The 15625-nt window shown below is 43.7% G+C and overlaps 1 pseudogene; it reads right to left on the reverse strand.

Moving 5' to 3' along the window:
- Positions 1-14126: 14126 nt before the first annotated feature.
- Positions 14127-15074, reverse strand: LOC140897233 (olfactory receptor 6F1-like; annotated as a pseudogene).
- Between the last annotated feature and the right edge of the window lie 551 nt (positions 15075-15625).

Genomic DNA, 15625 nt, shown 5'->3' on the forward strand with positions numbered 1-15625 from the left:
ATCCACAAACTGACACTGGAAGGGTGTGCAAAGTTTCTGTGAGAGACACAGTTACCCAGTGTTATTTTACACATAAACACCCACTTGGTGTTACACATGGACATTTGCAAGAGCCTTGTCATTGCTGAACTCACTGACACCCCTTTGACATTTTTTGCCACCAAATGTTTTGTCCAGGTTTACAACTGCAGCAAGGAGGAGAGAAAAACCTAGACATTATGGCTCTTCCCTGCTCTAACCAGTAGGCAACATTCCTGGACTACAGCAAGACTCCTCTCTAACTAATAAAGAAGGTAACAAATTGGTGGTCAGATTGAGAGCCGAGAGAATAACTGATGCTTCAGTTCAGTGGCCAAAATGACGAATCCAAAAAAGAAAAATTCATTTCAGGTCAACCCAAAACATATTTTTTTTTCCAGTTTTTCCCACTGAAACAACGAACTGAAAATAAAATAATTAGAGGTCACACAAAATGTCTCATACAGCCAGAAACTTTTCATTTTATTCTGTTTAATCCTTGGGTGGGGGTTTTTTACACTGTTTAATTGTTTTTCAATAAATCTAGCTAAATCTCAAAAGAAAATGCCGTGTATAGAAAAGTGAAAAGGTTTTTCTAATCCCCCCCCCCCCTCAAATTATTTGACAAATTCGAGCCAAATTCAGGAATAATTTTGGTCGACTCAAAACTTCATTTTTGTGTGTGAATAAACTATTTATCTAAAAAAGATTCCAACCAGCTCTCGTCAGATCCTCTGCTGTCATCAGTCAACTTCACTCTATTGGAATCAATGGGCCAGATACGCAACTGGTATCAGTCATTGTAGCTAAACTGACATCAAAGTAGTAATGCCAGTTTACATTAGATGAGAACTGAGCCTCATATTGTCACACTCTGCTTTCAGAGATGTCGGAAACTTCCAGATCTGCTACCGTGGAGTTGCTATTTTGTATGCAGAATTCTTATTGACATCAGTGGATGGTCAGTGTGGTCAGATGTTTGGCTGTGTGTGTGTGTGTGTGTTCTCCCTGTGTGCTGTCCCAGCTCTGCGCACACAGCCGACACAGCAGACCTTGAGCAAATTGCCCAATGACCACAAGATCCATTAAGGTACAAAGGCACCAGGCCAGTTTATTGTTGACGAAGCACGGTAATAGCATCTGGCAGACTTTACGAGGATACTAAGGGTATGTCTACACTACAAAATTAGGTCGAATTTATAGAAGTCAATTTTTAGGAAGCGATTTTATACAGTCGATTGTGCGTGTCCCACTAAGCGCATTAAGTCGGCAGAGTGTGTCCACAGTACCCTGGCTAGTGTCGACTTTTGGAGCATTGCATTGTGGGTAGCTATCCCACAGTTCCCGCAGTCTCTGCTGCCCATTGGTTTTCTGGGTTGAGCTCCCAGTGCCTCATGGGGCAAAAACATTGTCGCGGGTGGTTTTGCGTACATGTCATTAGTCGCCCCTCGCTCCGTGAAAGCAATGGCAGACAATCGTTTCACGCCTTTTTTCTGTGCAGACACCATACTGCTTTCAGCAGACGGTGCAGTAGGACTGCTAACCGTTGTCATCCAACCACCGCTTCTGCTGCAACTCTGCTGTCCTGCTCTCCTGGTGCCATGATCCACCTCGCAGGTCCTCTCGTCGTTCTTTACAAATATCTATTCTCGTGGCATCCCGTCGTCATCCACCACTTCCACTGCAACTCTGCTCTCCTGTTCTTGTCTCAATAGCGAATTTCTCCATGTTGTCTGTCATGGGCTCCCGGCTACATGTGTTCTTCCTCAGGAAATGTGTGCGGTGCTAACTGTCATCCTCCTCCGCTTCCCCTGCAACTCTGCTCTCCTGCAGACGCCATACCACGGCAAGCATGGAGCCCGCTCAGCTCGCCGCTGCTGTTGTGAGCGTTGTAAACACCTTGCGCATTATCCTGAAGTATATGCAGAACCTGCAAAAGCAGGCAAGGAGGTGACGACAGCTCAATCATGATAGTGATGGGGACATGGGCACAGACTGCTCTCAAAGCATGGGCCCTGGCAATTTGGACATCATGGTGGTGATGGGGCAGGTTCATGCCGTGGACACAGATTCCTGGCCCTGGAAACAAGCACAGACCGGTGGGACCGCATAGTGTTGCAGGTCTGGAATGATTTCCAGTGGCTGCGAAACTTTTGCATGCGTAAGGGCACTTTCATGGAACTTTGTGACTTGCTTTCCCCTGCCCTGAAGTGCAAGAATACCAAGATGAGAGCAGCCTTCAGAGTTCACAAGCAAGTGGCGATAGTCCTCTGAAAGTTTGCAATGCCAGACAGCTACTGGTCAGTCAGGAATCAATTTGGAGTGGGTAAATCTACTGTGGGGGCTGCTGTGATCCAAGTGGCCAATGCAATCACTGAACTGCTGCTATCAAGAGTAGTGACTCTGGGAAATGTGCAGGTCATAGTGGACGGCTTTGCTGCAATGGGGTTCCCTAACTGTGGTAGGGTGATAGATGGAATGCATATCCCTATCTTGGGACTGGACCACCTTGGCAGCCAGTACGTAAACCTCAAGGGGTACTTTTCAATGGTGCTGCAAGCACTGGTGGATCACAAGGGATGTTTCATAGACATGAATGTGGGATGGCCAGGAAAGGTGCATGACACTCGCATCTTCAGGAACTCTGGTCTGTTTGAACAGCTGCAGGAAGGAACTTACTTCCCAGACTAGAAAATTACCGTTGGGGATGTTGAAATGCCTATAGTTATCCTTGGGGACCCAGACTACCCCTTAATGCCATGGCTTATGAAGCTCTACACAGGCACCCTGGACAGTAGTAGGGAGCAGTTCAACTATAAGCTGAGCAAGTGCAGAATGGTGGTAGAATGTGCATTTGGATGTTTAAAAGCATGCTGGTGCAGTTTACTGACTAGGTTAGACCTCAGTGAAACCAATATTCCCATTGTTATTGCTGCTTGCTGTGTGCTCCACAATATCTGTGAGAGTAAGGGGGAAATGTTTATGGCGGGGTGGGAGGTTGAGGCAAATCGCCTGGCAGCTGATTATGCACAGCCAGACACCAGAAGAGCACAGCTGGGTGCCCTGCACATCAGAGAAGCTTTGAAAACCAGTTTCATGACTGGCCAGGCTATGGTGTGACAGTTCTGTTTGTTTCTCCTTGATGAAAACCCACCCCCTTGGTTGACTCTACTTCCCTGTAAGCCAACCGACCTCCTCCCTTCGATCACTGCTTTCAGAGGCAGTAAAGTCATTATTGTTTCAAAATCATGCATTCTTTATTAATTCATCACACAAATAGGGGGAAAACTCGCAAGGTAGCCTGGGAAGGGTGGGTGAGGAGGGAAGCACTGGGTGGGGTGGTGGATGAGGGGAGGAGGGAAGGACAAGGCCACAGTACAGTTCAAAACTTATTGAATGCCAGCCTTCTGTTGCTTGGGCAATCCTCTGGGGTGGAGTGGCTGGGTGCCTGTAGCCTCCCCCCCACCCCACACACTGCATTCTTGATATGGAGGATATGGAACTTGGGAAGAAGGGCAGGCAGTTATACAGTGGCTGCAGCAGCGGTCTGTGCTCCTGCTGCCTTTCCTGCAGCTCCACCAGACGCCTGAGCATGTCAGTTTGCTCCCCCATTAGGCTCAGCATTGCATCCTGCCTCCTCTCATCATGCTCCTCCCTCTTCTCATTGCGTTCATTTAACGCTTTCCTGGACTCTGCCATTGTTTGCCTCCTCGCATTCTGCTGAGCTCTTTCAGTGTGGGAGGTCTGCATGAGGTCTGAGAACATCATTGCTAGTGCGTTTTTTTCACCTTCTAATCTGTGCTAGCCTCTGGGGCGGAGATGATAGGGGGAGCGTAGAAACATTTGCAGCTGTGGGAGGAAAAAAAGGGAGAGTAGTATTTTAAAAGATACATTTTAGAGAACAAAGGGAAGACTATTTCACACTGAATCAAGCGATTTACATTACATATAACATGTGCTTCCCCCCCTTCTCCCCCACGTGGCTAGTATCAGGGAAGATCCCTCTCAGCCAAACGCGAACAGCTCAACATGAACGGACCTCCCCTCACCAAGCGGCAAATGCTTTTAAAGTACCTCCAGGAGAGCTTCATGGTGATGTCCCTGGGAGGATTTCCGCTCCATCCCCAGACACATTAACAGACTTTTCCAGTAGCTATACTGACCGCGAATGCATCCCAAGTCTTCAGGGCAAATTAATAATTAAACACGCTTGCTTATAAACCCTGTATTATATTTACAAAGGTACACTCACCAGAGGTGCCTTCTCCATCTTCATGGTCCAGGAGCCTGCCTTGGGAGGGTTGGGAGAGTATTGGCTCCAGGGTAATGAACAGTTCCTGGTTTCTGGGGAGAAGGGATCACCTCCTAGAATGGCATGCAGCTCATCATAGAAGCAGCATGTATGGGGCTCTGACCCAGAATGACCGTTTGCCTCCTTTGTTTTTTGGTAGGCTTGCCTTAGCTCCTTAACATTCATGTGGCACTACTGTGTTTCCCTGTTGTAGCCTCTGTCCATCATGCCCTTGGAGATTTTGGCAAATATACTGGCAATTCATCTTTTGGAATGGAGTTCTGCCTGCACGGCTTCTTCTCCCCATACAGCGATCTGATCCAGTACCTCCTATTTGGTCCATGCTGGAGCTCTTTTGCGATTCTGGGACTCCATGGTCACCTCTGCTGATGAGCTCTGCACGGTCACCTGTGATGATCAGCTTGTCACGCTGGCCAAACAGGAAATGAAATTCAAAAGTTCCCAGGGCTTTTCCTGTCTACCTGGCCAGTGCATCTGAGTTGAGAGTGCTGTCCAGAGCGGTCACAATGGAGCACTCTGGGATAGCTCCTGGAGGCCAATACCATCAAATTGCGTCCACACTACCCCAAATTTGACCCAGCAAAGTCGATTTTAGCACTAACCCCGTCGCCAGGGAGGAGTACAGAAATCGATTTTAAGAGCCCTTTAAGTTGACAAAACAGGCTTGGTCGTGTGGACGAGTGCAGGGTTACATTGACCTAATGCTGCTAAATTCGACCTAGACTCGTAGTGTACACCAGGGCTAAGACATGGATGCTCGTGACAATGGATGCAGCTCAGTCAGTGGTAGGACTTTCCATTCCTCCCTTGGCTGGCCAAAGATACTCCCTCTGAGATACATCTTTATACCCTGATACAAACAAGTTACTTACTGTCATCCTGACCTTATCTTTTAGGAAGGGTCAGTGTGTTTCTGTTATTCTTGAGGAATGTTTTTGTACCATCCTTGATATCAGAATGTTCTGGTACCATTTGATATCGGGATGTGTTTGCATCAGTACTCTGTACTTAACACTTCTTAAAAATGTGTATTTTTGCAATATCTCCCAAGTTCTTGCAAATTCTCTGAGCAGGTCCTGCCTCATATCAGGCCTCTATACAAAAGCTTATGTCTCAGTCACTCTTTCTTCTACAGTCAGTACCTTTATAGAGAAGTTCCAGTTCAGTTGATTGCACTGAGAATAACACAAGCAAGGATTTTTTAAATAATTTTTTCCCATCCTTTGATTTCTTTATGTTGGTGGAAATCCAGAAGAACTCTATTAAGCCTTGGGAAGAAAGCCAAGTATCTCAGAAAAAATATTCACTTTGTGGTGATTTTGCAAAGCCTGGCTAACAAGCCACTCATTTGATTGGAAAGGAATAGACGAAGAACTTCTTCCATGAGCTTGGACAGAAACTGTGTAAAGTAACTCCTTCAGAAGTCTTCACATACTGTTGCTTCAATAAAACACTTCAAAGGTCATTCACCCATGCAATATAATTGTCAGCATAGTCCATTATATCTCTGTCAGAGAAAAGTGTCAATTTTATTATATTACGTCTATCTATCTATCTATCTATCTATCTATCTATCTATCTATCTATCTATAATGTTTCTCCGTTGGTTAGGGTACTCACTCTGCCTACTTCAACAAAGTTAAGATTAGATTCTGACCTCCTTCAAAGATACTGTCAAGGTTCCTTCTCCACTCTGAACTCTAGGGTACAGATGTGGGGACCTGCATGAAAACCTCCTAAGCTTATTCTTACCAGCTTAGGTTAACAACTTCCTCACGGTACAAACTTTGCCTTGTCCTTGAACCCTATGCTGCCACCACCAAGCGTGTTAAACAAAGAACAGGGAAAGAGCCCACTTGGAGATGTCTTCTCCCAAAATATCCCCCCAAGCCCTACACCCCCTTTCCTGGGGAAGGCTTGATAAAAATCCTCACCAATTTGCTTCAGTGAACACAGACCCAAACCCTTGGATCTTAAGAACAATGAAAAAGCAATCAGGTTCTTAAAAGAAGAATTTTAATGAAAGAAAAAGTAAAAGAATCACCTCTGTAAAATCAGGCTGGTAAATACTTTACAGAGTAATCAGATTCAAAACTTAGAGAGAATCCCTCTAGGCAAAACCTTAAGTTACAAAAAGACACAAAAACAGGAATATACATTGCATTCAGCACAACCTATTTTACCAGCCATTTAACAAAAGGAAATCTAAAGCATTTCCAGCTGGATTGCATACTAACTTTTTACAGGAGTTCTGGAAAGCATTCCTGATCTGGTCCCAGCAAAAGCATCACACAGACAGACAGACCCTTTGTCCCCCCCCCCCAGCTTTGAAAGTATCTTGTCTCCTCATTGGTCATTTTGGTTAGGTGCCAGCGAGGTTATTTTAGCTTCTTAACCCTTTACAGGTGAAAGGGTTTTGCCTCTGGCCAGGAGGGATTTTATAGTTCTGTTTACAAAAAGGTGGTTACCCTTCCCTTTATATTTATGACAGATACATCCATGCAAAATGCAAGTGTTTAAATGAGGGAAGGTTATTTCATTAGTGCACACAATGCCTTTGGGCCTTGATCTCCACAGAAGTTTGCAATCTTTCTTGATTGTGGTGTCATTAAAATCTTCACACAAGAGCTAGTTCTTGAGGAACATTTCAGAGGGTTTGCTTGTAGGTTAATCAACTTTTTGAGGTCCTGTAGGTTAATCAACTCACACCTCTATCTTCATGTATTTTTCTGTTCTGTGGTTATGATTTTCAAATGGACACAAGGGTGGAAAGCCAATGGGAGTTGGGAACTTAGTTCCTATATGCGCTTTGGAAAATCCCAGCCTAAAGCCCTGAGCCAAAATCTTTCCATTGGCTTCAATGGCCTTTGGTGCAGCTCTAAATTCCTGAAGAATTTTGCATTCTTGTCTACCCTTTGGCCTGAATTCTCAGCTGGTATAAACTGTTATAGCTCCATTGACTTCAGTGGAGCTACAGTGATTTACACCAGCTCAAAATCTTACTTTCAAACCACTTCCTGTGAAACCTCCACCCTCAATATTTGGATGGCTTCCTGTAGAAAGCTGGTCAAATACTGCAAAAGAATGTTTGCAGACACTTGTCTGAATTCTAAATTGGTGCTTTGCCTTGGGGTAAAGTTCTCAAAAGTGCCTCAGAGTAAAATTTTCAAGGTCAACTAAGTGACTTAGGTGCCTAAGTCCCATCCAATTTAGGAACAGATTTTCCAAGATGTTTTGACACCTAAATATTCAGAGAGATCTAGGGCTAGATTTTTAATGGTATGTAGGCACTTTATGGGATCTTCCAAAGCATATAGACACCTATAACTCATTGATTTCAATGGGTCTTAGGCACATCAGTGCTTTTAAAAATCCCATTAGACATCCAAATACCTTTAAATATCCCAATAAGATTTAGAAAAGCACCTAAACAGATTAAAAGCCTAACTCCTATTGACTTTTGTGGTTGTGGGTCATCAGAGAACAGAGACAACATCCCCCTGTTCCTGACAACCCACGCAGACTCTGATTAAGATGGAATGATCAGCTGGCAACTTTACAGCCAGATTCTATCCATGTTTCCCAGCACAAATGGCATTTTGGCTCCTAATTCCCCTAGGCTCTTTGGAAAACCACAGCCTAACCTTTCTCAGACGTGGACTCACTGTTATTAAAAGTGCTTCCATTTTTCAGGGCAAATAGAACTTTGTGGAATCTCACTAATATGTACTGGTGGAGGTTTCTTTGGAACAATATATTGCTCTTTGTTTTATTTTAGCTTTTTGTTGTCTTTTATTGTTAAGGGTGTTTTTTCTAAAAAAATAAATTACTTGCCATAATATAAGGGAAAACAAATGACACAATAATCAACTTTGTTTACAATGTAATAATAACAATGGGCCGTGGCCAACTACACAAAAGCCAGGAAAGTAGATTTGAATTAGACCTCAAAACTACCAACAAGATCAATTAAAACACAAACCAGTATGGGAATATGTATAGGAAACATCACATTAAAACTCTGTTGAATGATAAGGGATAACAGTGCGACCATCAAAATTAATAAATTAGGTTGCTCTCAACTCTGGGTCTTGGTTTGCATATAAGGGTGCTCTCCGAATGTAACTTTAGTAGTTAAACATATTTCACGACCTGGTGCTCATTATGTGGGAAGGATAAATCATCCTGCAAGCTAAATAAATGCTCAGCTCAATGATCTAGTTGTGGGATGAGTCCCACAAATTCTAGAGGATTGCACACTTTGTTGCTGACGCCGGCCTAACTGTCTGGTGGTGGGAGGGACAGGAATGCAGTCTCTCTCCCTGATTCTATAGCAATTTTACTATAGAGTACTACAGGAGGCAAGATACTTTCAAAGCTGGAGGGGGGGGAAACAAAGGTTCTATCTGTCTGTGTGATGCTTTTGCCGGGAACGGAAAAGGAATGGAGTCTTAGAACTTAGTAAGTAATCTAGCTAGATATGTGTTAAATTCTGTTTTGTTTAAATGGATGATAAAATAAGCTGTGCTGAATGGAATTTATATTCCTGTTTTTGTGTCTTTTTGTAACTTAAGGTTTTGTCTAGAGAGATTCTCTATGTTTTGAATCTGATTACCCTGTAAAGTATTTACCATCCTGATTTTACAGAGGTGATTCTTTTACTTTTTCTTCAATTAAAATTCTTTTAAGAACCTGATTGCTTTTTCATTGTTCTTAAGATCCAAGGGTTTGGGTCTGTGTTCACCGATGCAAATTGGTGAGGACTTTTATCAAGCCTTCCCCAGGAAAGGGGGTGTAGGGTTTGAGAGGATTTGGGGGGGAAAGACGTTTCCCAGCGGGCTCTTTCCCTGTTATATATTTGTTACACGCTTCGTGGTGGCAGCAATAAAGTCCAAGGGCAAAAGGTAAAATAGTTTGTACCTTGGGAAAGTTTTAACCTAAGCTGGTAAAAATAAGCTTAGGGGTTTTTTCACGCAGGTCGCCACATCTGTACCCTAGAGTTCAGAGTGGGGAAGGAACCTTGACAGGAGCGTTGTGATGTCAGAGGTAGCGAATCATCACTCATTCACTCACTCACTCCAGCAACCCTGAGCCTAATCAACCATACTTTGGATGAACTAGAACAGCCTGATTGGGCAATGATCTTACTTGAGCCAGGCATAGCGTGGGGGCCGCCACAGTGCAGATCTCCAGCCACACTCCTACTCCGCCAGTACAGCTCCTGATCTGAAGTAGGCCCTACTATTCAAGTGCTCAACCTCCATAATGTAGCCCATTGGGCTAGTTTAGCCTTTATTATATTCAACTATAATGCAAGGAACCTACAGGCCTGTATCATGTAAGACATTAGCTTCAGGAAATTAGCATAAGTATAGCCAAGTGAAGTAGGCCTGTGACCCTGGGCATAGATAAATGGCCTCTCTGTTGCCCTTAGATTTTGGGGAACTAAGAATAGAATTGCTCAATAACAGGAGTTGAAACCTAATGGTAATCGGCAGCCAAAGGACCATGGAAATGATAACCGCAAATATGCTTGAACAAGAAGTGATGGCTATGATAGTGAGTTAAATGGCATTAATATATATACATAAGGATAAGTGCACCCCAATATTATGATGGTAAGGACGTTAGATCTGGGTATGGATGGCTGAGCATTAGCATGAATATTCAACCCTATAGTAGGGCAAACCACCATGTGGATGGAAAGCACTTTCCATCATCTGATCTTTCAACTCTATTGTTATCTACCATCAGTTTTGGTCATTGAGGAACCTGAACCATTGGACTCATTTGGCATGCCAGGGACAGGGCTGGTCCTTTGTCTCTTACCATTAAGTCCTCAAGGAAGGGTGGAAGTATGCAAATCTAAAAGCATATTCAAAGAATGATGCCACAGATATCCCCAATAATGTATTATTCCTATCTGTTTATGTGGTATGGAGCTTTTCTGGCTTTCTTCCTGATTCTAATAAAAATCTCTATGGTTGTGCTTTGCCCTCAGTATGAGTGTCTTTGCTATACACCTCAAGGTTCCCTACAAGGTACTGAACTCATTGGTTTTAGTTCTGTGTAGCCTGATTCTGGGACAAGAACTATCTTACCCCCAGTTCATTAATCAGATCAATTAGTAAGCAATACAAATATTATTAACTATTAAAAATAATCAGGCAACAACCTCCACCCAACTCTGTCAGAGCACCTCAGCAGTTTCCTTTGCTATGTAATTAACAATGGATACATCCATACAGATCCTGGTAAGTGACTTTGAAGCCTAACAATTTAGAACCTTCAGCATAAAAAAAAAATCCCTTCTACTTGTAGCCTGATGAATTGTTGCAATTATAAAATTGTTTATTATCATAGGTTCTTTATTTAGGCGGCTACTTAGAGATCATTAGGAAAATGAAGTTGGTGAAGCACACACTGAAACTTCATGAGCTTTAATTAAAAATACAGACAAATATAATTGAAATAGCAGTATACATAAGTATAAGAAAAAGTTAAGTACAATAAAGTGGTTTTCTGCATTGTTGATACATACAGTCTTACGTTGTGCATACGTATAATTTGTTGGAGACCATTAGAAACAAAGATGGAAGGAAAAGTACCTGGAGATCACCCCAAGAGGAAGGAGCCGGGCTAGGCTTCCTACCCAATTGTTTCAGGTCATCATCCCTGTGTCCCAGCTAGGGATAAGTTTGACAAACTTTTGAAATCCTTTTCCCATTCCATCCACATATATCTGGGACCATATCTGATCATATCCAGTCTCATGTTTGGTATCCTGGGAGATTAATTTTAGGGTTCCGGTTGTCCACATGTAGTGTTCCAGTTGACCATAATAACATTTCTAACAGTTAACACAAACATTTCTGTCGGTCCCTTTCCCAGTGGTTTTGATACATCAATGCAGTCAACTCGTATTGAAAAAAGTCCATAAGATGCTACTATCTGTTCCTTTGTGGTTTACCTGTTTCTCAACAAATGCATTGCTAAACTACCACAAGATACATATTGCTACACTTTATAACCTTAGATCAAGCTCGTATCATTCTATAACCTTCAGTCAAGCACATAATATCCATGTTATCTTATACCAGCTACCAACTTCTACTAGGCCTCACTCTAAGCCCTTAACATTTAATGCTTAAAACCTAGAGCCAGTCATAGAATCATAGAATCATAGAATATCAGGGTTGGAAGGGACCCCTGAAGGTCATCTAGTCCAACCCCCTGCTCAAAGCAGGACCAATTCCCAGTTAAATCATCCCAGCCAGGGCTTTGTCAAGCCTGACCTTAAAAACCTCTAAGGAAGGAGATTCTACCACCTCCCTAGGTAACACATTCCAGTGTTTCACCACCCTCTTAGTGAAAAAGTTTTTCCTAATATCCAATCTAAACCTTCCCCACTGCAACTTGAGACCATTACTCCTCGTTCTGTCATCTGCTACCATTGAGAACAGTCTAGAGCCATCCTCTTTGGAACCCCCTTTCAGGTAGTTGAAAGCAGCTATCAAATCCCCCCTCATTCTTCTCTTCTGCAGGCTAAACAATCCCAGCTCCCTCAGCCTCTCCTCATAACTCATGTGTTCCAGTCCCCTAATAATTTTTGTTGCCCTTCGCTGGACTCTCTCCAATTTATTCACATCCTTCTTGAAGTGTGGGGCCCAAAACTGGACACAGTACTCCAGATGAGGCCTCACCAATGTCGAATAGAGGGGAACGATCACGTCCCTCGATCTGCTCGCTATGCCCCTACTTATACATCCCAAACTGCCATTGGCCTTCTTGGCAACAAGGGCACACTGCTGACTCATATCCAGCTTCTCGTCCACTGTCACCCCTAGGTCCTTTTCCGCAGAACTGCTGCCTAGCCATTCCGTCCGTAGTCTGTAGCTGTGCATTGGGTTCTTCCGTCCTAAGTGCAGGACCCTGCACTTATCCTTATTGAACCTCATCAGATTTCTTTTGGCCCAATCCTCCAATTTGTCTAGGTCTTTCTGTATCCTATCCCTCCCCTCCAGCATATCTACCACTCCTCCCAGTTTAGTATCATCCGCAAATTTGCTGAGAGTGCAATCCACACCATCCTCCAGATCATTTATGAAAATATTGAACAAAACCGGCCCCAGGACCGACCCTTGGGGTACTCCACTTGATACCAGCTGCCAACTAGATATGGAGCCATTGAGCACTACCCGTTGAGCCCGACAATCTAGCCAGCTTTCTACCCACCTTGTAGTGCATTCATCCAGCCCATACTTCCTTAACTTGCTGACAAGAATACTGTGGGAGACCGTGTCAAAAGCTTTGCTAAAGTCAAGAAACAATACATCCACTGCTTTCCCTTCATCCACAGAACCAGTAATCTCATCATAAAAGGCAATTAGATTAGTCAGGCATGACCTTCCCTTGGTGAATCCATGCTGGCTGTTCCTGATCACTTTCCTCTCATGCAAGTGCTTCAGGATTGATTCTTTGAGGACCTGCTCCATGATTTTTCCAGGGACTGAAGTGAGGCTGACTGGCCTGTAGTTCCCAGGATCCTCCTTCTTCCCTTTTTTAAAGATTGGCACTACATTAGCCTTTTTCCAGTCATCCAGGACTTCCCCGGTTCGCCACGAGTTTTCAAAGATAATGGCCAATGGCTCTGCAATCACAGCCGCCAATTCCTTCAGCACTCTTGGATGCAACTCGTCCGGCCCCATGGACTTGTGCACGTCCAGCTTTTCTAAATAGTCCCTAACCACCTCTATCTCCACAGAGGGCTGGCCATCTCTTCCCCATTTTGTGATGCCCAGCGCAGCAGTCTGGGAGCTGACCTTGTTAGTGAAAATAGAGGCAAAAAAATCATTGAGTACATTAGCTTTTTCCACATCCTCTGTCACTAGGTTGCCTCCCTCATTCAGTAAGGGGCCCACACTTTCCTTGGCTTTCTTCTTGTTGCCAACATACCTGAAGAAACCCTTCTTGTTACTCTTGACATCTCTGGCTAGCTGCAGCTCCAGGTGCGATTTGGCCCTCCTGATAACATTCCTACATGCCTGAGCAATATTTTTATACTCTTCCCTGGTCATATGTCCAACCTTCCACTTTTTGTAAGCTTCTTTTTTATGTTTAAGATCCGCTAGGATTTCACCATTAAGCCAAGCTGGTCGCCTGCCATATTTACTATTCTTTTGACTCATCGGGATGGTTTGTCCCTGTAACCTCAACAGGGATTCCTTGAAATACAGCCAGCTCTCCTGGACTCCTTTCCCCTTCAAGTTAGTCCCCCAGGGGATCCTGGCCATCCGTTCCCTGAGGGAGTCGAAGTCTGCTTTCCTGAAGTCCAGGGTCCGTATCCTGCTGCTTACCTTTCTTCCCTGCGTCAGGATCCTGAACTCAACCAACTCATTAATAGTCTACTATTAATACATATATTTTGGTTCGTCTACTTGACAATACAGCTCCAAAACTTCCATTATTATTTCTATAAGGATGCGTAGCAGATATATTATATTTTACTCAAAATTACAAACCCTCCAAGACCAGGTCAGGGGTCAACAGTCTACAATTTTATCTCTTCTGTGAAAAAAAATAGCAGGTTATTATTGTAAATGAGGAGAGCAATAAAGACATCATCTCCACAAAGAAAGTGGATTAGTATTTGAGGTCAGATTTAGGTGTCTGACACCCATTTTAAGACAAAAGGAATTGGTGGTCTTTTGAAATTTTCTGTCTCAGTGCTGTTGCCTACTTTTCTATTATATAAATGATGTTTAAGAATGTTTTTGTCCATTTGACTAACTTTCTACTAAATCCATCTTGTTGGTAAATGACTTCGTATCCCACTCAATGCCTTTCCCAAAGCTTCCTTCGCCTCTTTGTTTCTTAGAGTGTAAATGAAAGGGTTTAATAGCGGAGTTACAATAGTGTTAAAGATGTTGATTGTTTTGTTCAAATCCAATGAGTTCTGTGCAGAAGGCTTGACGTACAGAAAAATGATGGAGCTGTACCAGATAGTCACAACAGTGAGATGGGCTGAGCAAGTGGAAAAGGCCTTTTGCAGGCCTTGGGCTCATGGGATTCTCAAGATGGTGGAGATGATGTAAATGTAGGAGATCTGGGTTACTGCACATGAGACCATGACAACGATGATTGAGACCATGAACGTTGCAAGCTCAACAAGGCTGGTGTCAGTGCAGGAGAGCGCTATACAGGAATCTACATCACAAAGGAAATAATTGATGATGTTAGGGCCACAGAAAGACAACCTGGATATTAGAGATGCCAACACAAAGATAGCCAGGAACCCGCACAGCCAACAGAGGAAGGCCAGTTGAGCAGAGAAGGTGTTGGTCATAAGGGATGAGTATTGCAATGGGTGGCATATGGCCAGATAGGGGTCATAGGCCATGACAGCCAGGAGGAAACATTCTGTGGAGCCCAGGATGCAAACAGTGAAAGAGATGGTTTGGCTTGTCCCCAGCATGACACCAATGGCCTTGGGAACACATGCTGTGGTGTACCAGATCTCCAGGAAGGAGAGATTGCAGAGGAAGAAATACATGGGGGTTTGGAGCCGGGGGTGAATCCACACTAAGGTTCTGATGGACACATTCCCTACAATTGTTAGGACATACATCACAGAAAACAGCACAACAAGGGATGTTTGGAAACACTAAGTGCCGGGAAAGCCCCGGAAGATGAACTCCTGCATGCTGGTTCGGTTTTCTGTTTCTGTACTAGTCACAAAGCCCATCTGCCAAGACAAAAGTGACCATTGGCGGCAGGCAGATAAAAATGCTGAACACACAGCATTGAACACACAGCATTGTAACACTTTATTCTGTTGTAATGACTGTCAAAGACCTTGTGTAGATGGAAGGTCAGTGCATGGGAAGCTGGGGTGTGAGTCAACAGTACACTATGTGTTAAAGTAGGCATTGATACCGCTCACTAAAAAGTCCCCATTGACCAACTTCTGTTTCAAAGCACAGTAAATAAAAAAAACAAACACTGGGGAACATTTAGTAGGCAAAAGCATGGTCCACACAGAGAATTCTGGTATGTCTACACTCTACACATCTTTTGGAGGTGTGTAGGTTACATACGCATCTCACCCCCCTACCACAGGCATACATAGCTGTGTAGACAGTGAGGGGCTGCTTAGGCAAGTAGAGTAAAGGCATGCCTGAACCCTGAGGCTATGTACCCAATAGGTACCCTACACAGCTCTGTATTCATCTAAGCAGGGCCTCTCCCATCAATACTGTTATTGTTAGCAGTGTAGTGTCATACTGCCTGCCTGTG

This window comes from Lepidochelys kempii, chromosome 13 (assembly GCF_965140285.1).
Source record: "Lepidochelys kempii isolate rLepKem1 chromosome 13, rLepKem1.hap1, whole genome shotgun sequence".
Taxonomy (NCBI): domain Eukaryota; kingdom Metazoa; phylum Chordata; order Testudines; family Cheloniidae; genus Lepidochelys; species Lepidochelys kempii.